The sequence below is a fragment of the Heterodontus francisci genome, chromosome 5 (genome assembly GCF_036365525.1).
Source record: "Heterodontus francisci isolate sHetFra1 chromosome 5, sHetFra1.hap1, whole genome shotgun sequence".
In the NCBI taxonomy this organism is placed as follows: Eukaryota; Metazoa; Chordata; class Chondrichthyes; order Heterodontiformes; family Heterodontidae; genus Heterodontus; species Heterodontus francisci.
In genome coordinates, this window is record NC_090375.1 from 61,806,384 (window position 1) to 61,829,962 (window position 23,579).

Below are 23,579 nucleotides of genomic sequence, written 5' to 3' on the forward strand. Positions count from 1 at the left end.
TTTCCAGCCGCTCGCTATACTATGGCGCCAGACTCTTACAGAGTGGCCTTTCCTCACGCACCCTTTTGCGTCAGCTGCCCCAAGCAGGGAGTTCTTTGAAGTAGTATGCTCAGCACTCACTAGAAAACAAAAGAAATCTTGTGTCAGTCAGACAGGGTTCTAGGCTGCACCCTGACGCTCGGGGTGGCTGCTCGTTTCCGCTCAGCTGGCTTGCCTTGCGCAAGCTCCGGCTCTTTTTGGCTTCGTCCATGGTTATTGTGGCTTGCGGTCCTGCAGCTGCTCGCCTGCTGGTGCTCGCACATGCTGATTGGAGCAAAGCATTGAATGCCTTGAGGCAGCCGGCCAAGCCGAAGCAGGATTTCCCTGCTGCTCACGGACCAAGTTGAGGGTGGTGCTGAGGAGCTCCTGCCAAACAAGCTAGGCTAACAACCCCAACAACACTGGGGAATTAGCTCAAGTGGTAGAGCGCTCGCTTTGCATGCGAGAGGTAGCGGAATCGATGCCTGCATTTTCCACTTCTTTCTTAGCTCCGCTCCGCTCGGCCAGTTCTTGGCACTCATCAGTGGCGCCGGCTCTTCTTCTCCCAATTGGTTGCACCTGCTCAGCCACAAAGTGCTGAAAAGGCTTCATATCCTTTCTTGTGCTGTGGCAAGCAAGGCTTCTTGACTTTTCCACCTTGGAAAGCTGAGTTGAGTGAAGGGGAAAAGAAAAGGCTTTGCAGCATTGCATACTTTGAGTGCGGATTGCATTGAGGAGCTTCGCATTTTGAGAGTGAAAAATGCCTACGCCGCTATGAAGGCACTTGCCCTGCAAGGAATCAGGCAGCACGGCCAGCTCGCAAGCGCAGAAAGTCACAATGCATAGTTTGTACAAAAACAGCACGAGCCAGGTAGGAGTCGAACCTACAATCTTCTGATCCGTAGTCAGACACGTTATCCATTGCGCCACTGGCCCCAAAGGTACATTTGCACTTGCAGCTCACAGTCTGCACAGCTGCGGTGTTTGCAGCTCCACGGGTGGGAATGGTCAGAGTCGCTTGGTGATCAATCAGCAAAGAGAATCACCTTCACTGCTTCCCTTCCATGCTTGAGCTTGAACAGTGGTGAAGTACACGAGCATGCAAAGCAAGGTTATCCTTAGGTTTCTGCCGCAATTCCAGCTCAAAGGTGCAGCTGCCATTTTGGAGTAAGCAGCAATTAGCCGAAGCCAGTGCTCTTAACTTGACAGGTTGCTTTGAAGGAACATGTTGTCGCCAATGCGCAGAATGTCTCCTTTGCTCTCTGAAAACACCCTGCACACAGCTGTTTCACATGTGCAGCTGCTTCTGTGCGCCAGCAGACCGTTGCTTTTTCTTTCCAAAAAGAGACTTTTTTGATAACATTTGCAAGCATACATTACATAACAGTTGAAATTTGACATGACATCAAGTGCAATACAGATCAGTTTCTCTCATTACACTACAAGAGGTGCCTCACTGTACTTGCCAGCATTTCACGTGCGACATTCTGTGGTGCGTACAAGCAGCTCCGTGGAGCAGTAACTCTTCCAAACACTCAGTACTTCCTTGGAAGAAAAAGAAGCCTCCTGTCAGTCACACAGGCTTCTCGGCTGCTCCTTCACACTGGTGGCGGTTGCTAGTTTCCGCTCACTTCGCTTGCCTTCCGTCAGCTCCAGCTCTTTTCGGCTTCTTTCATCATTTTTCTGGCTTGCGGTCCTGCAGCTGCTCGCCTGCTGGTGCTCAGACATGCTGACTGGAGCAAAGCATTGAATATGTTCTCGCAGGCGGCCAACCGGAAGCAGGATTTCCTTGCAGGCCGCAGGTCAACTAGGAGGGACACCTGCCAAGCTTCAGTGCGTCCCTCGGGACATAGTCCTGGACCTTGGAATGTGCCAATCGGCAACGCTCGGTCGTCGACAGCTCCTCGCACCGGAAGACCATCAAATTTCGGACAGACCAAAGTGCGGCTTTCACCGCGTTGAAGTTCCTCTCGCAGCAGTTGATGCTTGTCGTGGTGTGCGTCACTTGGCATTGCCAAGTCAGGACTTTCAGATAATGAGAGTGCCTACTGCGCTGAGAAGGGACTTGAGAAAGCGACGCCAAAGGTGGCGCGCCCAAGTAAGTCAGCTTGCCTGGTGTCCCGAGTCATAATGCAAAGTTTGCATAAATCTGCCAGCCAGGAAGGAGTGCACGCTATCAGCTTGCGATCCACAGACGGAAGCCTTATCCATTACACTACTCGCACAAGCTGCGGGGAGCAGCTGGCGGCTCACGGTGCCACAGTGCTGCGCCATCAATAGGCGCACAAGGCCCTGAGTGGCCAAAAGTGCATGGCACTAAATCAGCTGCATGTGCCACAACTCCTGCCCCTTCGATAGCTCAGCTGGTAGAGCGGAGGACTGTAGAGGAAAATCAAAACACTGACATCCTTAGGTCGCTGGTTCAATTCCGGCTCGAAGGAACAACGGCCTTTTTCCACTACGTCTGCACAATGCCACAATTTGCTCGAGGCAGCACTCTAAATTTCACAAGTACACAACGCGCTCGGATCTTGCGAACAAGGCGCACCAACCCCCTTTTCCTCTCTCATAACAGCCCGCACACAGTTCTTTCACTTCTGCACTTGCACCTGCTGCTCAGCACACAGCCCTGTACCTCAAAAATACACTTCCGACACAACATTACACAACTCTTCAAATTTCACCTCCGATAAAGTGCAATGCACATCCCTTACTTTCAATACACTACATCAGCTGCCTCACTACACTTGCCGAACTAGCTTATATTTACAATGTACATTTACATTTCATCACCAACATTCTCCGCTGCCACAGCCCCAGGGCTTTTACACAGTTTCCAGCCGCTCGCTATACTATGGCGCCAGACTCTTACAGAGTGGCCTTTCCTCACGCACCCTTTTGCGTCAGCTGCCCCAAGCAGGGAGTTCTTTGAAGTAGTATGCTCAGCACTCACTAGAAAACAAAAGAAATCTTGTGTCAGTCAGACAGGGTTCTAGGCTGCACCCTGACGCTCGGGGTGGCTGCTCGTTTCCGCTCAGCTGGCTTGCCTTGCGCAAGCTCCGGCTCTTTTTGGCTTCGTCCATGGTTATTGTGGCTTGCGGTCCTGCAGCTGCTCGCCTGCTGGTGCTCGCACATGCTGATTGGAGCAAAGCATTGAATGCCTTGAGGCAGCCGGCCAAGCCGAAGCAGGATTTCCCTGCTGCTCACGGACCAAGTTGAGGGTGGTGCTGAGGAGCTCCTGCCAAACAAGCTAGGCTAACAACCCCAACAACACTGGGGAATTAGCTCAAGTGGTAGAGCGCTCGCTTTGCATGCGAGAGGTAGCGGAATCGATGCCTGCATTTTCCACTTCTTTCTTAGCTCCGCTCCGCTCGGCCAGTTCTTGGCACTCATCAGTGGCGCCGGCTCTTCTTCTCCCAATTGGTTGCACCTGCTCAGCCACAAAGTGCTGAAAAGGCTTCATATCCTTTCTTGTGCTGTGGCAAGCAAGGCTTCTTGACTTTTCCACCTTGGAAAGCTGAGTTGAGTGAAGGGGAAAAGAAAAGGCTTTGCAGCATTGCATACTTTGAGTGCGGATTGCATTGAGGAGCTTCGCATTTTGAGAGTGAAAAATGCCTACGCCGCTATGAAGGCACTTGCCCTGCAAGGAATCAGGCAGCACGGCCAGCTCGCAAGCGCAGAAAGTCACAATGCATAGTTTGTACAAAAACAGCACGAGCCAGGTAGGAGTCGAACCTACAATCTTCTGATCCGTAGTCAGACACGTTATCCATTGCGCCACTGGCCCCAAAGGTACATTTGCACTTGCAGCTCACAGTCTGCACAGCTGCGGTGTTTGCAGCTCCACGGGTGGGAATGGTCAGAGTCGCTTGGTGATCAATCAGCAAAGAGAATCACCTTCACTGCTTCCCTTCCATGCTTGAGCTTGAACAGTGGTGAAGTACACGAGCATGCAAAGCAAGGTTATCCTTAGGTTTCTGCCGCAATTCCAGCTCAAAGGTGCAGCTGCCATTTTGGAGTAAGCAGCAATTAGCCGAAGCCAGTGCTCTTAACTTGACAGGTTGCTTTGAAGGAACATGTTGTCGCCAATGCGCAGAATGTCTCCTTTGCTCTCTGAAAACACCCTGCACACAGCTGTTTCACATGTGCAGCTGCTTCTGTGCGCCAGCAGACCGTTGCTTTTTCTTTCCAAAAAGAGACTTTTTTGATAACATTTGCAAGCATACATTACATAACAGTTGAAATTTGACATGACATCAAGTGCAATACAGATCAGTTTCTCTCATTACACTACAAGAGGTGCCTCACTGTACTTGCCAGCATTTCACGTGCGACATTCTGTGGTGCGTACAAGCAGCTCCGTGGAGCAGTAACTCTTCCAAACACTCAGTACTTCCTTGGAAGAAAAAGAAGCCTCCTGTCAGTCACACGGGCTTCTCGGCTGCTCCTTCACACTGGTGGCGGTTGCTAGTTTCCGCTCACTTCGCTTGCCTTCCGTCAGCTCCAGCTCTTTTCGGCTTCTTTCATCATTTTTCTGGCTTGCGGTCCTGCAGCTGCTCGCCTGCTGGTGCTCAGACATGCTGACTGGAGCAAAGCATTGAATATGTTCTCGCAGGCGGCTAACCGGAAGCAGGATTTCCTTGCAGGCCGCAGGTCAACTAGGAGGGACACCTGCCAAGCTTCAGTGCGTCCCTCGGGACATAGTCCTGGACCTTGGAATGTACCAATCGGCAACGCTCGGTCGTCGACAGCTCCTCGCACCGGAAGACCAGCAAATTTCGGACAGACCAAAGTGCGGCTTTCACCGCGTTGAAGTTCCTCTCGCAGCAGTTGATGCTTATCGTGGTGTGCGTCACTTGGCATTGCCAAGTCAGGACTTTCAGATAATGAGAGTGCCTACTGCGCTGAGAAGGGACTTGAGAAAGCGACGCCAAAGGTGGCGCGCCCAAGTAAGTCAGCTTGCCTGGTGTCCCGAGTCATAATGCAAAGTTTGCATAAATCTGCCAGCCAGGAAGGAGTGCACGCTATCAGCTTGCGATCCACAGACGGAAGCCTTATCCATTACACTACTCGCACAAGCTGCGGGGAGCAGCTGGCGGCTCACGGTGCCACAGTGCTGCGCCATCAATAGGCGCACAAGGCCCTGAGTGGCCAAAAGTGCATGGCACTAAATCAGCTGCATGTGCCACAACTCCTGCCCCTTCGATAGCTCAGCTGGTAGAGCGGAGGACTGTAGAGGAAAATCAAAACACTGACATGCTTAGGTCGCTGGTTCAATTCCGGCTCGAAGGAACAACGGCCTTTTTCCACTACGTCTGCACAATGCCACAATTTGCTCGAGGCAGCACTCTAAATTTCACAAGTACACAACGCGCTCGGATCTTGCGAACAAGGCGCACCAACCCCCTTTTCCTCTCTCATAACAGCCCGCACACAGTTCTTTCACTTCTGCACTTGCACCTGCTGCTCAGCACACAGCCCTGTACCTCAAAAATACACTTCCGACACAACATTACACAACTCTTCAAATTTCACCTCCGATAAAGTGCAATGCACATCCCTTACTTTCAATACACTACATCAGCTGCCTCACTACACTTGCCGAACTAGCTTATATTTACAATGTACATTTACATTTCATCACCAACATTCTCCGCTGCCACAGCCCCAGGGCTTTTACACAGTTTCCAGCCGCTCGCTATACTATGGCGCCAGACTCTTACAGAGTGGCCTTTCCTCACGCACCCTTTTGCGTCAGCTGCCCCAAGCAGGGAGTTCTTTGAAGTAGTATGCTCAGCACTCACTAGAAAACAAAAGAAATCTTGTGTCAGTCAGACAGGGTTCTAGGCTGCACCCTGACGCTCGGGGTGGCTGCTCGTTTCCGCTCAGCTGGCTTGCCTTGCGCAAGCTCCGGCTCTTTTTGGCTTCGTCCATGGTTATTGTGGCTTGCGGTCCTGCAGCTGCTCGCCTGCTGGTGCTCGCACATGCTGATTGGAGCAAAGCATTGAATGCCTTGAGGCAGCCGGCCAAGCCGAAGCAGGATTTCCCTGCTGCTCACGGACCAAGTTGAGGGTGGTGCTGAGGAGCTCCTGCCAAACAAGCTAGGCTAACAACCCCAACAACACTGGGGAATTAGCTCAAGTGGTAGAGCGCTCGCTTTGCATGCGAGAGGTAGCGGAATCGATGCCTGCATTTTCCACTTCTTTCTTAGCTCCGCTCCGCTCGGCCAGTTCTTGGCACTCAACAGTGGCGCCGGCTCTTCTTCTCCCAATTGGTTGCACCTGCTCAGCCACAAAGTGCTGAAAAGGCTTCATATCCTTTCTTGTGCTGTGGCAAGCAAGGCTTCTTGACTTTTCCACCTTGGAAAGCTGAGTTGAGTGAAGGGGAAAAGAAAAGGCTTTGCAGCATTGCATACTTTGAGTGCGGATTGCATTGAGGAGCTTCGCATTTTGAGAGTGAAAAATGCCTACGCCGCTATGAAGGCACTTGCCCTGCAAGGAATCAGGCAGCACGGCCAGCTCGCAAGCGCAGAAAGTCACAATGCATAGTTTGTACAAAAACAGCACGAGCCAGGTAGGAGTCGAACCTACAATCTTCTGATCCGTAGTCAGACACGTTATCCATTGCGCCACTGGCCCCAAAGGTACATTTGCACTTGCAGCTCACAGTCTGCACAGCTGCGGTGTTTGCAGCTCCACGGGTGGGAATGGTCAGAGTCGCTTGGTGATCAATCAGCAAAGAGAATCACCTTCACTGCTTCCCTTCCATGCTTGAGCTTGAACAGTGGTGAAGTACACGAGCATGCAAAGCAAGGTTATCCTTAGGTTTCTGCCGCAATTCCAGCTCAAAGGTGCAGCTGCCATTTTGGAGTAAGCAGCAATTAGCCGAAGCCAGTGCTCTTAACTTGACAGGTTGCTTTGAAGGAACATGTTGTCGCCAATGCGCAGAATGTCTCCTTTGCTCTCTGAAAACACCCTGCACACAGCTGTTTCACATGTGCAGCTGCTTCTGTGCGCCAGCAGACCGTTGCTTTTTCTTTCCAAAAAGAGACTTTTTTGATAACATTTGCAAGCATACATTACATAACAGTTGAAATTTGACATGACATCAAGTGCAATACAGATCAGTTTCTCTCATTACACTACAAGAGGTGCCTCACTGTACTTGCCAGCATTTCACGTGCGACATTCTGTGGTGCGTACAAGCAGCTCCGTGGAGCAGTAACTCTTCCAAACACTCAGTACTTCCTTGGAAGAAAAAGAAGCCTCCTGTCAGTCACACAGGCTTCTCGGCTGCTCCTTCACACTGGTGGCGGTTGCTAGTTTCCGCTCACTTCGCTTGCCTTCCGTCAGCTCCAGCTCTTTTCGGCTTCTTTCATCATTTTTCTGGCTTGCGGTCCTGCAGCTGCTCGCCTGCTGGTGCTCAGACATGCTGACTGGAGCAAAGCATTGAATATGTTCTCGCAGGCGGCCAACCGGAAGCAGGATTTCCTTGCAGGCCGCAGGTCAACTAGGAGGGACACCTGCCAAGCTTCAGTGCGTCCCTCGGGACATAGTCCTGGACCTTGGAATGTGCCAATCGGCAACGCTCGGTCGTCGACAGCTCCTCGCACCGGAAGACCATCAAATTTCGGACAGACCAAAGTGCGGCTTTCACCGCGTTGAAGTTCCTCTCGCAGCAGTTGATGCTTGTCGTGGTGTGCGTCACTTGGCATTGCCAAGTCAGGACTTTCAGATAATGAGAGTGCCTACTGCGCTGAGAAGGGACTTGAGAAAGCGACGCCAAAGGTGGCGCGCCCAAGTAAGTCAGCTTGCCTGGTGTCCCGAGTCATAATGCAAAGTTTGCATAAATCTGCCAGCCAGGAAGGAGTGCACGCTATCAGCTTGCGATCCACAGACGGAAGCCTTATCCATTACACTACTCGCACAAGCTGCGGGGAGCAGCTGGCGGCTCACGGTGCCACAGTGCTGCGCCATCAATAGGCGCACAAGGCCCTGAGTGGCCAAAAGTGCATGGCACTAAATCAGCTGCATGTGCCACAACTCCTGCCCCTTCGATAGCTCAGCTGGTAGAGCGGAGGACTGTAGAGGAAAATCAAAACACTGACATGCTTAGGTCGCTGGTTCAATTCCGGCTCGAAGGAACAACGGCCTTTTTCCACTACGTCTGCACAATGCCACAATTTGCTCGAGGCAGCACTCTAAATTTCACAAGTACACAACGCGCTCGGATCTTGCGAACAAGGCGCACCAACCCCCTTTTCCTCTCTCATAACAGCCCGCACACAGTTCTTTCACTTCTGCACTTGCACCTGCTGCTCAGCACACAGCCCTGTACCTCAAAAATACACTTCCGACACAACATTACACAACTCTTCAAATTTCACCTCCGATAAAGTGCAATGCACATCCCTTACTTTCAATACACTACATCAGCTGCCTCACTACACTTGCCGAACTAGCTTATATTTACAATGTACATTTACATTTCATCACCAACATTCTCCGCTGCCACAGCCCCAGGGCTTTTACACAGTTTCCAGCCGCTCGCTATACTATGGCGCCAGACTCTTACAGAGTGGCCTTTCCTCACGCACCCTTTTGCGTCAGCTGCCCCAAGCAGGGAGTTCTTTGAAGTAGTATGCTCAGCACTCACTAGAAAACAAAAGAAATCTTGTGTCAGTCAGACAGGGTTCTAGGCTGCACCCTGACGCTCGGGGTGGCTGCTCGTTTCCGCTCAGCTGGCTTGCCTTGCGCAAGCTCCGGCTCTTTTTGGCTTCGTCCATGGTTATTGTGGCTTGCGGTCCTGCAGCTGCTCGCCTGCTGGTGCTCGCACATGCTGATTGGAGCAAAGCATTGAATGCCTTGAGGCAGCCGGCCAAGCCGAAGCAGGATTTCCCTGCTGCTCACGGACCAAGTTGAGGGTGGTGCTGAGGAGCTCCTGCCAAACAAGCTAGGCTAACAACCCCAACAACACTGGGGAATTAGCTCAAGTGGTAGAGCGCTCGCTTTGCATGCGAGAGGTAGCGGAATCGATGCCTGCATTTTCCACTTCTTTCTTAGCTCCGCTCCGCTCGGCCAGTTCTTGGCACTCATCAGTGGCGCCGGCTCTTCTTCTCCCAATTGGTTGCACCTGCTCAGCCACAAAGTGCTGAAAAGGCTTCATATCCTTTCTTGTGCTGTGGCAAGCAAGGCTTCTTGACTTTTCCACCTTGGAAAGCTGAGTTGAGTGAAGGGGAAAAGAAAAGGCTTTGCAGCATTGCATACTTTGAGTGCGGATTGCATTGAGGAGCTTCGCATTTTGAGAGTGAAAAATGCCTACGCCGCTATGAAGGCACTTGCCCTGCAAGGAATCAGGCAGCACGGCCAGCTCGCAAGCGCAGAAAGTCACAATGCATAGTTTGTACAAAAACAGCACGAGCCAGGTAGGAGTCGAACCTACAATCTTCTGATCCGTAGTCAGACACGTTATCCATTGCGCCACTGGCCCCAAAGGTACATTTGCACTTGCAGCTCACAGTCTGCACAGCTGCGGTGTTTGCAGCTCCACGGGTGGGAATGGTCAGAGTCGCTTGGTGATCAATCAGCAAAGAGAATCACCTTCACTGCTTCCCTTCCATGCTTGAGCTTGAACAGTGGTGAAGTACACGAGCATGCAAAGCAAGGTTATCCTTAGGTTTCTGCCGCAATTCCAGCTCAAAGGTGCAGCTGCCATTTTGGAGTAAGCAGCAATTAGCCGAAGCCAGTGCTCTTAACTTGACAGGTTGCTTTGAAGGAACATGTTGTCGCCAATGCGCAGAATGTCTCCTTTGCTCTCTGAAAACACCCTGCACACAGCTGTTTCACATGTGCAGCTGCTTCTGTGCGCCAGCAGACCGTTGCTTTTTCTTTCCAAAAAGAGACTTTTTTGATAACATTTGCAAGCATACATTACATAACAGTTGAAATTTGACATGACATCAAGTGCAATACAGATCAGTTTCTCTCATTACACTACAAGAGGTGCCTCACTGTACTTGCCAGCATTTCACGTGCGACATTCTGTGGTGCGTACAAGCAGCTCCGTGGAGCAGTAACTCTTCCAAACACTCAGTACTTCCTTGGAAGAAAAAGAAGCCTCCTGTCAGTCACACGGGCTTCTCGGCTGCTCCTTCACACTGGTGGCGGTTGCTAGTTTCCGCTCACTTCGCTTGCCTTCCGTCAGCTCCAGCTCTTTTCGGCTTCTTTCATCATTTTTCTGGCTTGCGGTCCTGCAGCTGCTCGCCTGCTGGTGCTCAGACATGCTGACTGGAGCAAAGCATTGAATATGTTCTCGCAGGCGGCTAACCGGAAGCAGGATTTCCTTGCAGGCCGCAGGTCAACTAGGAGGGACACCTGCCAAGCTTCAGTGCGTCCCTCGGGACATAGTCCTGGACCTTGGAATGTACCAATCGGCAACGCTCGGTCGTCGACAGCTCCTCGCACCGGAAGACCAGCAAATTTCGGACAGACCAAAGTGCGGCTTTCACCGCGTTGAAGTTCCTCTCGCAGCAGTTGATGCTTATCGTGGTGTGCGTCACTTGGCATTGCCAAGTCAGGACTTTCAGATAATGAGAGTGCCTACTGCGCTGAGAAGGGACTTGAGAAAGCGACGCCAAAGGTGGCGCGCCCAAGTAAGTCAGCTTGCCTGGTGTCCCGAGTCATAATGCAAAGTTTGCATAAATCTGCCAGCCAGGAAGGAGTGCACGCTATCAGCTTGCGATCCACAGACGGAAGCCTTATCCATTACACTACTCGCACAAGCTGCGGGGAGCAGCTGGCGGCTCACGGTGCCACAGTGCTGCGCCATCAATAGGCGCACAAGGCCCTGAGTGGCCAAAAGTGCATGGCACTAAATCAGCTGCATGTGCCACAACTCCTGCCCCTTCGATAGCTCAGCTGGTAGAGCGGAGGACTGTAGAGGAAAATCAAAACACTGACATGCTTAGGTCGCTGGTTCAATTCCGGCTCGAAGGAACAACGGCCTTTTTCCACTACGTCTGCACAATGCCACAATTTGCTCGAGGCAGCACTCTAAATTTCACAAGTACACAACGCGCTCGGATCTTGCGAACAAGGCGCACCAACCCCCTTTTCCTCTCTCATAACAGCCCGCACACAGTTCTTTCACTTCTGCACTTGCACCTGCTGCTCAGCACACAGCCCTGTACCTCAAAAATACACTTCCGACACAACATTACACAACTCTTCAAATTTCACCTCCGATAAAGTGCAATGCACATCCCTTACTTTCAATACACTACATCAGCTGCCTCACTACACTTGCCGAACTAGCTTATATTTACAATGTACATTTACATTTCATCACCAACATTCTCCGCTGCCACAGCCCCAGGGCTTTTACACAGTTTCCAGCCGCTCGCTATACTATGGCGCCAGACTCTTACAGAGTGGCCTTTCCTCACGCACCCTTTTGCGTCAGCTGCCCCAAGCAGGGAGTTCTTTGAAGTAGTATGCTCAGCACTCACTAGAAAACAAAAGAAATCTTGTGTCAGTCAGACAGGGTTCTAGGCTGCACCCTGACGCTCGGGGTGGCTGCTCGTTTCCGCTCAGCTGGCTTGCCTTGCGCAAGCTCCGGCTCTTTTTGGCTTCGTCCATGGTTATTGTGGCTTGCGGTCCTGCAGCTGCTCGCCTGCTGGTGCTCGCACATGCTGATTGGAGCAAAGCATTGAATGCCTTGAGGCAGCCGGCCAAGCCGAAGCAGGATTTCCCTGCTGCTCACGGACCAAGTTGAGGGTGGTGCTGAGGAGCTCCTGCCAAACAAGCTAGGCTAACAACCCCAACAACACTGGGGAATTAGCTCAAGTGGTAGAGCGCTCGCTTTGCATGCGAGAGGTAGCGGAATCGATGCCTGCATTTTCCACTTCTTTCTTAGCTCCGCTCCGCTCGGCCAGTTCTTGGCACTCAACAGTGGCGCCGGCTCTTCTTCTCCCAATTGGTTGCACCTGCTCAGCCACAAAGTGCTGAAAAGGCTTCATATCCTTTCTTGTGCTGTGGCAAGCAAGGCTTCTTGACTTTTCCACCTTGGAAAGCTGAGTTGAGTGAAGGGGAAAAGAAAAGGCTTTGCAGCATTGCATACTTTGAGTGCGGATTGCATTGAGGAGCTTCGCATTTTGAGAGTGAAAAATGCCTACGCCGCTATGAAGGCACTTGCCCTGCAAGGAATCAGGCAGCACGGCCAGCTCGCAAGCGCAGAAAGTCACAATGCATAGTTTGTACAAAAACAGCACGAGCCAGGTAGGAGTCGAACCTACAATCTTCTGATCCGTAGTCAGACACGTTATCCATTGCGCCACTGGCCCCAAAGGTACATTTGCACTTGCAGCTCACAGTCTGCACAGCTGCGGTGTTTGCAGCTCCACGGGTGGGAATGGTCAGAGTCGCTTGGTGATCAATCAGCAAAGAGAATCACCTTCACTGCTTCCCTTCCATGCTTGAGCTTGAACAGTGGTGAAGTACACGAGCATGCAAAGCAAGGTTATCCTTAGGTTTCTGCCGCAATTCCAGCTCAAAGGTGCAGCTGCCATTTTGGAGTAAGCAGCAATTAGCCGAAGCCAGTGCTCTTAACTTGACAGGTTGCTTTGAAGGAACATGTTGTCGCCAATGCGCAGAATGTCTCCTTTGCTCTCTGAAAACACCCTGCACACAGCTGTTTCACATGTGCAGCTGCTTCTGTGCGCCAGCAGACCGTTGCTTTTTCTTTCCAAAAAGAGACTTTTTTGATAACATTTGCAAGCATACATTACATAACAGTTGAAATTTGACATGACATCAAGTGCAATACAGATCAGTTTCTCTCATTACACTACAAGAGGTGCCTCACTGTACTTGCCAGCATTTCACGTGCGACATTCTGTGGTGCGTACAAGCAGCTCCGTGGAGCAGTAACTCTTCCAAACACTCAGTACTTCCTTGGAAGAAAAAGAAGCCTCCTGTCAGTCACACAGGCTTCTCGGCTGCTCCTTCACACTGGTGGCGGTTGCTAGTTTCCGCTCACTTCGCTTGCCTTCCGTCAGCTCCAGCTCTTTTCGGCTTCTTTCATCATTTTTCTGGCTTGCGGTCCTGCAGCTGCTCGCCTGCTGGTGCTCAGACATGCTGACTGGAGCAAAGCATTGAATATGTTCTCGCAGGCGGCCAACCGGAAGCAGGATTTCCTTGCAGGCCGCAGGTCAACTAGGAGGGACACCTGCCAAGCTTCAGTGCGTCCCTCGGGACATAGTCCTGGACCTTGGAATGTGCCAATCGGCAACGCTCGGTCGTCGACAGCTCCTCGCACCGGAAGACCATCAAATTTCGGACAGACCAAAGTGCGGCTTTCACCGCGTTGAAGTTCCTCTCGCAGCAGTTGATGCTTGTCGTGGTGTGCGTCACTTGGCATTGCCAAGTCAGGACTTTCAGATAATGAGAGTGCCTACTGCGCTGAGAAGGGACTTGAGAAAGCGACGCCAAAGGTGGCGCGCCCAAGTAAGTCAGCTTGCCTGGTGTCCCGAGTCATAATGCAAAGTTTGCATAAATCTGCCAGCCAGGAAGGAGTGCACGCTATCAGCTTGCGATCCACAGACGGAAGCCTTATCCATTACACTACTCGCACAAGCTGCGGGGAGCAGCTGGCGGCTCACGGTGCCACAGTGCTGCGCCATCAATAGGCGCACAAGGCCCTGAGTGGCCAAAAGTGCATGGCACTAAATCAGCTGCATGTGCCACAACTCCTGCCCCTTCGATAGCTCAGCTGGTAGAGCGGAGGACTGTAGAGGAAAATCAAAACACTGACATCCTTAGATCGCTGGTTCAATTCCGGCTCGAAGGAACAACGGCCTTTTTCCACTACGTCTGCACAATGCCACAATTTGCTCGAGGCAGCACTCTAAATTTCACAAGTACACAACGCGCTCGGATCTTGCGAACAAGGCGCACCAACCCCCTTTTCCTCTCTCATAACAGCCCGCACACAGTTCTTTCACTTCTGCACTTGCACCTGCTGCTCAGCACACAGCCCTGTACCTCAAAAATACACTTCCGACACAACATTACACAACTCTTCAAATTTCACCTCCGATAAAGTGCAATGCACATCCCTTACTTTCAATACACTACATCAGCTGCCTCACTACACTTGCCGAACTAGCTTATATTTACAATGTACATTTACATTTCATCACCAACATTCTCCGCTGCCACAGCCCCAGGGCTTTTACACAGTTTCCAGCCGCTCGCTATACTATGGCGCCAGACTCTTACAGAGTGGCCTTTCCTCACGCACCCTTTTGCGTCAGCTGCCCCAAGCAGGGAGTTCTTTGAAGTAGTATGCTCAGCACTCACTAGAAAACAAAAGAAATCTTGTGTCAGTCAGACAGGGTTCTAGGCTGCACCCTGACGCTCGGGGTGGCTGCTCGTTTCCGCTCAGCTGGCTTGCCTTGCGCAAGCTCCGGCTCTTTTTGGCTTCGTCCATGGTTATTGTGGCTTGCGGTCCTGCAGCTGCTCGCCTGCTGGTGCTCGCACATGCTGATTGGAGCAAAGCATTGAATGCCTTGAGGCAGCCGGCCAAGCCGAAGCAGGATTTCCCTGCTGCTCACGGACCAAGTTGAGGGTGGTGCTGAGGAGCTCCTGCCAAACAAGCTAGGCTAACAAGCCCAACAACACTGGGGAATTAGCTCAAGTGGTAGAGCGCTCGCTTTGCATGCGAGAGGTAGCGGGATCGATGCCTGCATTCTCCACTTCTTTCTTAGCTCCGCTCCGCTCGGCCAGTTCTTGGCACTCAACAGTGGCGCCGGCTCTTCTTCTCCCAATTGGTTGCACCTGCTCAGTCACAAAGTGCTGAAAAGGCTTCATATCCTTTCTTGTGCTGTGGCAAGCAAGGCTTCTTGACTTTTCCACCTTGGAAAGCTGAGTTGAGTGAAGGGGAAAAGAAAAGGCTTTGCAGCATTGCATACTTTGAGTGCGGATTGCATTGAGGAGCTTCGCATTTTGAGAGTGAAAAATGCCTACGCCGCTATGAAGGCACTTGCCCTGCAAGGAATCAGGCAGCACGGCCAGCTCGCAAGCGCAGAAAGTCACAATGCATAGTTTGTACAAAAACAGCACGAGCCAGGTAGGAGTCGAACCTACAATCTTCTGATGCGTAGTCAGACACGTTATCCATTGCGCCACTGGCCCCAAAGGTACATTTGCACTTGCAGCTCACAGTCTGCACAGCTGCGGTGTTTGCAGCTCCACGGGTGGGAATGGTCAGAGTCGCTTGGTGATCAATCAGCAAAGAGAATCACCTTCACTGCTTCCCTTCCATGCTTGAGCTTGAACAGTGGTGAAGTACACGAGCATGCAAAGCAAGGTTATCCTTAGGTTTCTGCCGCAATTCCAGCTCAAAGGTGCAGCTGCCATTTTGGAGTAAGCAGCAATTAGCCGAAGCCAGTGCTCTTAACTTGACAGGTTGCTTTGAAGGAACATGTTGTTGCCAATGCGCAGAATGTCTCCTTTGCTCTCTGAAAACACCCTGCACACAGCTGTTTCACATGTGCAGCTGCTTCTGTGCGCCAGCAGACCGTTGCTTTTTCTTTCCAAAAAGAGACTTTTTTGATAACATTTGCAAGCATACATTACATAACAGTTGAAATTTGACATGACATCAAGTGCAATACAGATCAGTTTCTCTCATTACACTACAAGAGGTGCCTCACTGTACTTGCCAGCATTTCACGTGCGACATTCTGTGGTGCGTACAAGCAGCTCCGTGGAGCAGTAACTCTTCCAAACACTCAGTACTTCCTTGGAAGAAAAAGAAGCCTCCTGTCAGTCACACAGGCTTCTCGGCTGCTCCTTCACACTGGTGGCGGTTGCTAGTTTCCGCTCACTTCGCTTGCCTTCCGTCAGCTCCAGCTCTTTTCGGCTTCTTTCATCATTTTTCTGGCTTGCGGTCCTGCAGCTGCTCGCCTGCTGGTGCTCAGACATGCTGACTGGAGCAAAGCATTGAATATGTTCTCGCAGGCGGCCAACCGGAAGCAGGATTTCCTTGCAGGCCGCAGGTCAACTAGGAGGGACACCTGCCAAGCTTCAGTGCGTCCCTCGGGACATAGTCCTGGACCTTGGAATGTGCCAATCGGCAACGCTCGGTCGTCGACAGCTCCTCGCACCGGAAGACCATCAAATTTCGGACAGACCAAAGTGCGGCTTTCACCGCGTTGAAGTTCCTCTCGCAGCAGTTGATGCTTATCATGGTGTGCGTCACTTGGCATTGCCAAGTCAGGACTTTCAGATAATGAGAGTGCCTACTGCGCTGAGAAGGGACTTGAGAAAGCGACGCCAAAGGTGGCGCGCCCAAGTAAGTCAGCTTGCCTGGTGTCCCGAGTCATAATGCAAAGTTTGCATAAATCTGCCAGCCAGGAAGGAGTGCACGCTATCAGCTTGCGATCCACAGACGGAAGCCTTATCCATTACACTACTCGCACAAGCTGCGGGGAGCAGCTGGCGGCTCACGGTGCCACAGTGCTGCGCCATCAATAGGCGCACAAGGCCCTGAGTGGCCAAAAGTGCATGGCACTAAATCAGCTGCATGTGCCACAACTCCTGCCCCTTCGATAGCTCAGCTGGTAGAGCGGAGGACTGTAGAGGAAAATCAAAACACTGACATGCTTAGGTTGCTGGTTCAGTTCCGGCTCGAAGGAACAACGGCCTTTTTCCACTACGTCTGCACAATGCCACAATTTGCTCGAGGCAGCACTCTAAATTTCACAAGTACACAACGCGCTCGGATCTTGCGAACAAGGCGCACCAACCCCCTTTTCCTCTCTCATAACAGCCCGCACACAGTTCTTTCACTTCTGCACTTGCACCTGCTGCTCAGCACACAGCCCTGTACCTCAAAAATACACTTCCGACACAACATTACACAACTCTTCAAATTTCACCTCCGATAAAGTGCAATGCACATCCCTTACTTTCAATACACTACATCAGCTGCCTCACTACACTTGCCGAACTAGCTTATATTTACAATGTACATTTACATTTCATCACCAACATTCTCCGCTGCCACAGCCCCAGGGCTTTTACACAGTTTCCAGCCGCTCGCTATACTATGGCGCCAGACTCTTACAGAGTGGCCTTTCCTCACGCACCCTTTTGCGTCAGCTGCCCCAAGCAGGGAGTTCTTTGAAGTAGTATGCTCAGCACTCACTAGAAACCAAAAGAAATCTTGTGTCAGTCAGACAGGGTTCTAGGCTGCACCCTGACGCTCGGGGTGGCTGCTCGTTTCCGCTCAGCTGGCTTGCCTTGCGCAAGCTCCGGCTCTTTTTGGCTTCGTCCATGGTTATTGTGGCTTGCGGTCCTGCAGCTGCTCGCCTGCTGGTGCTCGCACATGCTGATTGGAGCAAAGCATTGAATGCCTTGAGGCAGCCGGCCAAGCCGAAGCAGGATTTCCCTGCTGCTCACGGACCAAGTTGAGGGTGGTGCTGAGGAGCTCCTGCCAAACAAGCTAGGCTAACAACCTCAACAACACTGGGGAATTAGCTCAAGTGGTAGAGCGCTCGCTTTGCATGCGAGAGGTAGTGGGATCGATGCCTGCATTCTCCAATTCTTTCTTAGCTCCGCTCCGCTCGGCCAGTTCTTGGCACTCAACAGTGGCGCCGGCTCTTCTTCTCCCAATTGGTTGCACCTGCTCAGCCACAAAGTGCTGAAAAGGCTTCATATCCTTTCTTGTGCTGTGGCAAGCAAGGCTTCTTGACTTTTCCACCTTGGAAAGCTGAGTTGAGTGAAGGGGAAAAGAAAAGGCTTTGCAGCATTGCATACTTTGAGTGCGGATTGCATTGAGGAGCTTCGCATTTTGAGAGTGAAAAATGCCTACGCCGCTATGAAGGCACTTGCCCTGCAAGGAATCAGGCAGCACGGCCAGCTCGCAAGCGCAGAAAGTCACAATGCATAGTTTGTACAAAAACAGCACGAGCCAGGTAGGAGTCGAACCTACAATCTTCTGATCCGTAGTCAGACACGTTATCCATTGCGCCACTGGCCCCAAAGGTACATTTGCACTTGCAGCTCACAGTCTGCACAGCTGCGGTGTTTGCAGCTCCACGGGTGGGAATGGTCAGAGTCGCTTGGTGATCAATCAGCAAAGAGAATCACCTTCACTGCTTCCCTTCCATGCTTGAGCTTGAACAGTGGTGAAGTACACGAGCATGCAAAGCAAGGTTATCCTTAGGTTTCTGCCGCAATTCCAGCTCAAAGGTGCAGCTGCCATTTTGGAGTAAGCAGCAATTAGCCGAAGCCAGTGCTCTTAACTTGACAGGTTGCTTTGAAGGAACATGTTGTCGCCAATGCGCAGAATGTCTCCTTTGCTCTCTGAAAACACCCTGCACACAGCTGTTTCACATGTGCAGCTGCTTCTGTGCGCCAGCAGACCGTTGCTTTTTCTTTCCAAAAAGAGACTTTTTTGATAACATTTGCAAGCATACATTACATAACAGTTGAAATTTGACATGACATCAAGTGCAATACAGATCAGTTTCTCTCATTACACTACAAGAGGTGCCTCACTGTACTTGCCAGCATTTCACGTGCGACATTCTGTGGTGCGTACAAGCAGCTCCGTGGAGCAGTAACTCTTCCAAACACTCAGTACTTCCTTGGAAGAAAAAGAAGCCTCCTGTCAGTCACACAGGCTTCTCGGCTGCTCCTTCACACTGGTGGCGGTTGCTAGTTTCCGCTCACTTCGCTTGCCTTCCGTCAGCTCCAGCTCTTTTCGGCTTCTTTCATCATTTTTCTGGCTTGCGGTCCTGCAGCTGCTCGCCTGCTGGTGCTCAGACATGCTGACTGGAGCAAAGCATTGAATATGTTCTCGCAGGCGGCCAACCGGAAGCAGGATTTCCTTGCAGGCCGCAGGTCAACTAGGAGGGACACCTGCCAAGCTTCAGTGCGTCCCTCGGGACATAGTCCTGGACCTTGGAATGTGCCAATCGGCAACGCTCGGTCGTCGACAGCTCCTCGCACCGGAAGACCATCAAATTTCGGACAGACCAAAGTGCGGCTTTCACCGCGTTGAAGTTCCTCTCGCAGCAGTTGATGCTTATCGTGGTGTGCGTCACTTGGCATTGCCAAGTCAGGACTTTCAGATAATGAGAGTGCCTACTGCGCTGAGAAGGGACTTGAGAAAGCGACGCCAAAGGTGGCGCGCCCAAGTAAGTCAGCTTGCCTGGTGTCCCGAGTCATAATGCAAAGTTTGCATAAATCTGCCAGCCAGGAAGGAGTGCACGCTATCAGCTTGCGATCCACAGACGGAAGCCTTATCCATTACACTACTCGCACAAGCTGCGGGGAGCAGCTGGCGGCTCACGGTGCCACAGTGCTGCGCCATCAATAGGCGCACAAGGCCCTGAGTGGCCAAAAGTGCATGGCACTAAATCAGCTGCATGTGCCACAACTCCTGCCCCTTCGATAGCTCAGCTGGTAGAGCGGAGGACTGTAGAGGAAAATCAAAACACTGACATGCTTAGGTCGCTGGTTCAGTTCCGGCTCGAAGGAACAACGGCCTTTTTCCACTACGTCTGCACAATGCCACAATTTGCTCGAGGCAGCACTCTAAATTTCACAAGTACACAACGCGCTCGGATCTTGCGAACAAGGCGCACCAACCCCCTTTTCCTCTCTCATAACAGCCCGCACACAGTTCTTTCACTTCTGCACTTGCACCTGCTGCTCAGCACACAGCCCTGTACCTCAAAAATACACTTCCGACACAACATTACACAACTCTTCAAATTTCACCTCCGATAAAGTGCAATGCACATCCCTTACTTTCAATACACTACATCAGCTGCCTCACTACACTTGCCGAACTAGCTTATATTTACAATGTACATTTACATTTCATCACCAACATTCTCCGCTGCCACAGCCCCAGGGCTTTTACACAGTTTCCAGCCGCTCGCTATACTATGGCGCCAGACTCTTACAGAGTGGCCTTTCCTCACGCACCCTTTTGCGTCAGCTGCCCCAAGCAGGGAGTTCTTTGAAGTAGTATGCTCAGCACTCACTAGAAAACAAAAGAAATCTTGTGTCAGTCAGACAGGGTTCTAGGCTGCACCCTGACGCTCGGGGTGGCTGCTCGTTTCCGCTCAGCTGGCTTGCCTTGCGCAAGCTCCGGCTCTTTTTGGCTTCGTCCATGGTTATTGTGGCTTGCGGTCCTGCAGCTGCTCGCCTGCTGGTGCTCGCACATGCTGATTGGAGCAAAGCATTGAATGCCTTGAGGCAGCCGGCCAAGCCGAAGCAGGATTTCCCTGCTGCTCACGGACCAAGTTGAGGGTGGTGCTGAGGAGCTCCTGCCAAACAAGCTAGGCTAACAACCCCAACAACACTGGGGAATTAGCTCAAGTGGTAGAGCGCTCGCTTTGCATGCGAGAGGTAGCGGGATCGATGCCTGCATTCTCCACTTCTTTCTTAGCTCCGCTCCGCTCGGCCAGTTCTTGGCACTCAACAGTGGCGCCGGCTCTTCTTCTCCCAATTGGTTGCACCTGCTCAGCCACAAAGTGCTGAAAAGGCTTCATATCCTTTCTTGTGCTGTGGCAAGCAAGGCTTCTTGACTTTTCCACCTTGGAAAGCTGAGTTGAGTGAAGGGGAAAAGAAAAGGCTTTGCAGCATTGCATACTTTGAGTGCGGATTGCATTGAGGAGCTTCGCATTTTGAGAGTGAAAAATGCCTACGCCGCTATGAAGGCACTTGCCCTGCAAGGAATCAGGCAGCACGGCCAGCTCGCAAGCGCAGAAAGTCACAATGCATAGTTTGTACAAAAACAGCACGAGCCAGGTAGGAGTCGAACCTACAATCTTCTGATCCGTAGTCAGACACGTTATCCATTGCGCCACTGGCCCCAAAGGTACATTTGCACTTGCAGCTCACAGTCTGCACAGCTGCGGTGTTTGCAGCTCCACGGGTGGGAATGGTCAGAGTCGCTTGGTGATCAATCAGCAAAGAGAATCACCTTCACTGCTTCCCTTCCATGCTTGAGCTTGAACAGTGGTGAAGTACACGAGCATGCAAAGCAAGGTTATCCTTAGGTTTCTGCCGCAATTCCAGCTCAAAGGTGCAGCTGCCATTTTGGAGTAAGCAGCAATTAGCCGAAGCCAGTGCTCTTAACTTGACAGGTTGCTTTGAAGGAACATGTTGTCGCCAATGCGCAGAATGTCTCCTTTGCTCTCTGAAAACACCCTGCACACAGCTGTTTCACATGTGCAGCTGCTTCTGTGCGCCAGCAGACCGTTGCTTTTTCTTTCCAAAAAGAGACTTTTTTGATAACATTTGCAAGCATACATTACATAACAGTTGAAATTTGACATGACATCAAGTGCAATACAGATCAGTTTCTCTCATTACACTACAAGAGGTGCCTCACTGTACTTGCCAGCATTTCACGTGCGACATTCTGTGGTGCGTACAAGCAGCTCCGTGGAGCAGTAACTCTTCCAAACACTCAGTACTTCCTTGGAAGAAAAAGAAGCCTCCTGTCAGTCACACAGGCTTCTCGGCTGCTCCTTCACACTGGTGGCGGTTGCTAGTTTCCGCTCACTTCGCTTGCCTTCCGTCAGCTCCAGCTCTTTTCGGCTTCTTTCATCATTTTTCTGGCTTGCGGTCCTGCAGCTGCTCGCCTGCTGGTGCTCAGACATGCTGACTGGAGCAAAGCATTGAATATGTTCTCGCAGGCGGCCAACCGGAAGCAGGATTTCCTTGCAGGCCGCAGGTCAACTAGGAGGGACACCTGCCAAGCTTCAGTGCGTCCCTCGGGACATAGTCCTGGACCTTGGAATGTGCCAATCGGCAACGCTCGGTCGTCGACAGCTCCTCGCACCGGAAGACCATCAAATTTCGGACAGACCAAAGTGCGGCTTTCACCGCGTTGAAGTTCCTCTCGCAGCAGTTGATGCTTATCGTGGTGTGCGTCACTTGGCATTGCCAAGTCAGGACTTTCAGATAATGAGAGTGCCTACTGCGCTGAGAAGGGACTTGAGAAAGCGACGCCAAAGGTGGCGCGCCCAAGTAAGTCAGCTTGCCTGGTGTCCCGAGTCATAATGCAAAGTTTGCATAAATCTGCCAGCCAGGAAGGAGTGCACGCTATCAGCTTGCGATCCACAGACGGAAGCCTTATCCATTACACTACTCGCACAAGCTGCGGGGAGCAGCTGGCGGCTCACGGTGCCACAGTGCTGCGCCATCAATAGGCGCACAAGGCCCTGAGTGGCCAAAAGTGCATGGCACTAAATCAGCTGCATGTGCCACAACTCCTGCCCCTTCGATAGCTCAGCTGGTAGAGCGGAGGACTGTAGAGGAAAATCAAAACACTGACATGCTTAGGTCGCTGGTTCAGTTCCGGCTCGAAGGAACAACGGCCTTTTTCCACTACGTCTGCACAATGCCACAATTTGCTCGAGGCAGCACTCTAAATTTCACAAGTACACAACGCGCTCGGATCTTGCGAACAAGGCGCACCAACCCCCTTTTCCTCTCTCATAACAGCCCGCACACAGTTCTTTCACTTCTGCACTTGCACCTGCTGCTCAGCACACAGCCCTGTACCTCAAAAATACACTTCCGACACAACATTACACAACTCTTCAAATTTCACCTCCGATAAAGTGCAATGCACATCCCTTACTTTCAATACACTACATCAGCTGCCTCACTACACTTGCCGAACTAGCTTATATTTACAATGTACATTTACATTTCATCACCAACATTCTCCGCTGCCACAGCCCCAGGGCTTTTACACAGTTTCCAGCCGCTCGCTATACTATGGCGCCAGACTCTTACAGAGTGGCCTTTCCTCACGCACCCTTTTGCGTCAGCTGCCCCAAGCAGGGAGTTCTTTGAAGTAGTATGCTCAGCACTCACTAGAAAACAAAAGAAATCTTGTGTCAGTCAGACAGGGTTCTAGGCTGCACCCTGACGCTCGGGGTGGCTGCTCGTTTCCGCTCAGCTGGCTTGCCTTGCGCAAGCTCCGGCTCTTTTTGGCTTCGTCCATGGTTATTGTGGCTTGCGGTCCTGCAGCTGCTCGCCTGCTGGTGCTCGCACATGCTGATTGGAGCAAAGCATTGAATGCCTTGAGGCAGCCGGCCAAGCCGAAGCAGGATTTCCCTGCTGCTCACGGACCAAGTTGAGGGTGGTGCTGAGGAGCTCCTGCCAAACAAGCTAGGCTAACAACCCCAACAACACTGGGGAATTAGCTCAAGTGGTAGAGCGCTCGCTTTGCATGCGAGAGGTAGCGGGATCGATGCCTGCATTCTCCACTTCTTTCTTAGCTCCGCTCCGCTCGGCCAGTTCTTGGCACTCAACAGTGGCGCCGGCTCTTCTTCTCCCAATTGGTTGCACCTGCTCAGCCACAAAGTGCTGAAAAGGCTTCATATCCTTTCTTGTGCTGTGGCAAGCAAGGCTTCTTGACTTTTCCACCTTGGAAAGCTGAGTTGAGTGAAGGGGAAAAGAAAAGGCTTTGCAGCATTGCATACTTTGAGTGCGGATTGCATTGAGGAGCTTCGCATTTTGAGA

At 51.6% G+C, this 23,579-nt stretch overlaps 15 non-coding genes across 15 annotated transcripts; 7 read left to right on the forward strand and 8 right to left on the reverse strand.

The window, feature by feature from the left end:
• Positions 1 to 881: 881 nt before the first annotated feature.
• Positions 882 to 954, reverse strand: trnar-acg (transfer RNA arginine (anticodon ACG)). Its single transcript has one exon. It is a non-coding gene; the product is annotated as a tRNA-Arg (tRNA).
• Positions 955 to 2,366: 1,412 nt separating this feature from the next.
• Positions 2,367 to 2,459, forward strand: trnay-gua (transfer RNA tyrosine (anticodon GUA)). The gene is made up of 2 exons: positions 2,367 to 2,403; positions 2,424 to 2,459. It is a non-coding gene; the product is annotated as a tRNA-Tyr (tRNA).
• A 1,273-nt stretch (positions 2,460 to 3,732) lies between these two features.
• trnar-acg (transfer RNA arginine (anticodon ACG)) lies at positions 3,733 to 3,805 on the reverse strand. Its single transcript has one exon. It is a non-coding gene; the product is annotated as a tRNA-Arg (tRNA).
• A 1,412-nt stretch (positions 3,806 to 5,217) lies between these two features.
• Positions 5,218 to 5,310, forward strand: trnay-gua (transfer RNA tyrosine (anticodon GUA)). The gene is made up of 2 exons: positions 5,218 to 5,254; positions 5,275 to 5,310. It is a non-coding gene; the product is annotated as a tRNA-Tyr (tRNA).
• A 1,273-nt stretch (positions 5,311 to 6,583) lies between these two features.
• On the reverse strand, positions 6,584 to 6,656 carry trnar-acg (transfer RNA arginine (anticodon ACG)). The gene has a single exon. It is a non-coding gene; the product is annotated as a tRNA-Arg (tRNA).
• Positions 6,657 to 8,068: 1,412 nt separating this feature from the next.
• trnay-gua (transfer RNA tyrosine (anticodon GUA)) lies at positions 8,069 to 8,161 on the forward strand. Its single transcript has 2 exons — positions 8,069 to 8,105; positions 8,126 to 8,161. It is a non-coding gene; the product is annotated as a tRNA-Tyr (tRNA).
• A 1,273-nt stretch (positions 8,162 to 9,434) lies between these two features.
• trnar-acg (transfer RNA arginine (anticodon ACG)) lies at positions 9,435 to 9,507 on the reverse strand. The gene has a single exon. It is a non-coding gene; the product is annotated as a tRNA-Arg (tRNA).
• A 1,412-nt stretch (positions 9,508 to 10,919) lies between these two features.
• Positions 10,920 to 11,012, forward strand: trnay-gua (transfer RNA tyrosine (anticodon GUA)). The gene is made up of 2 exons: positions 10,920 to 10,956; positions 10,977 to 11,012. It is a non-coding gene; the product is annotated as a tRNA-Tyr (tRNA).
• Positions 11,013 to 12,285: 1,273 nt separating this feature from the next.
• trnar-acg (transfer RNA arginine (anticodon ACG)) lies at positions 12,286 to 12,358 on the reverse strand. The gene has a single exon. It is a non-coding gene; the product is annotated as a tRNA-Arg (tRNA).
• A 1,412-nt stretch (positions 12,359 to 13,770) lies between these two features.
• trnay-gua (transfer RNA tyrosine (anticodon GUA)) lies at positions 13,771 to 13,863 on the forward strand. The gene is made up of 2 exons: positions 13,771 to 13,807; positions 13,828 to 13,863. It is a non-coding gene; the product is annotated as a tRNA-Tyr (tRNA).
• Positions 13,864 to 15,136: 1,273 nt separating this feature from the next.
• On the reverse strand, positions 15,137 to 15,209 carry trnar-acg (transfer RNA arginine (anticodon ACG)). Its single transcript has one exon. It is a non-coding gene; the product is annotated as a tRNA-Arg (tRNA).
• Positions 15,210 to 17,987: 2,778 nt separating this feature from the next.
• trnar-acg (transfer RNA arginine (anticodon ACG)) lies at positions 17,988 to 18,060 on the reverse strand. Its single transcript has one exon. It is a non-coding gene; the product is annotated as a tRNA-Arg (tRNA).
• Positions 18,061 to 19,472: 1,412 nt separating this feature from the next.
• On the forward strand, positions 19,473 to 19,565 carry trnay-gua (transfer RNA tyrosine (anticodon GUA)). Its single transcript has 2 exons — positions 19,473 to 19,509; positions 19,530 to 19,565. It is a non-coding gene; the product is annotated as a tRNA-Tyr (tRNA).
• A 1,273-nt stretch (positions 19,566 to 20,838) lies between these two features.
• On the reverse strand, positions 20,839 to 20,911 carry trnar-acg (transfer RNA arginine (anticodon ACG)). The gene has a single exon. It is a non-coding gene; the product is annotated as a tRNA-Arg (tRNA).
• A 1,412-nt stretch (positions 20,912 to 22,323) lies between these two features.
• trnay-gua (transfer RNA tyrosine (anticodon GUA)) lies at positions 22,324 to 22,416 on the forward strand. Its single transcript has 2 exons — positions 22,324 to 22,360; positions 22,381 to 22,416. It is a non-coding gene; the product is annotated as a tRNA-Tyr (tRNA).
• Positions 22,417 to 23,579: the final 1,163 nt, after the last annotated feature.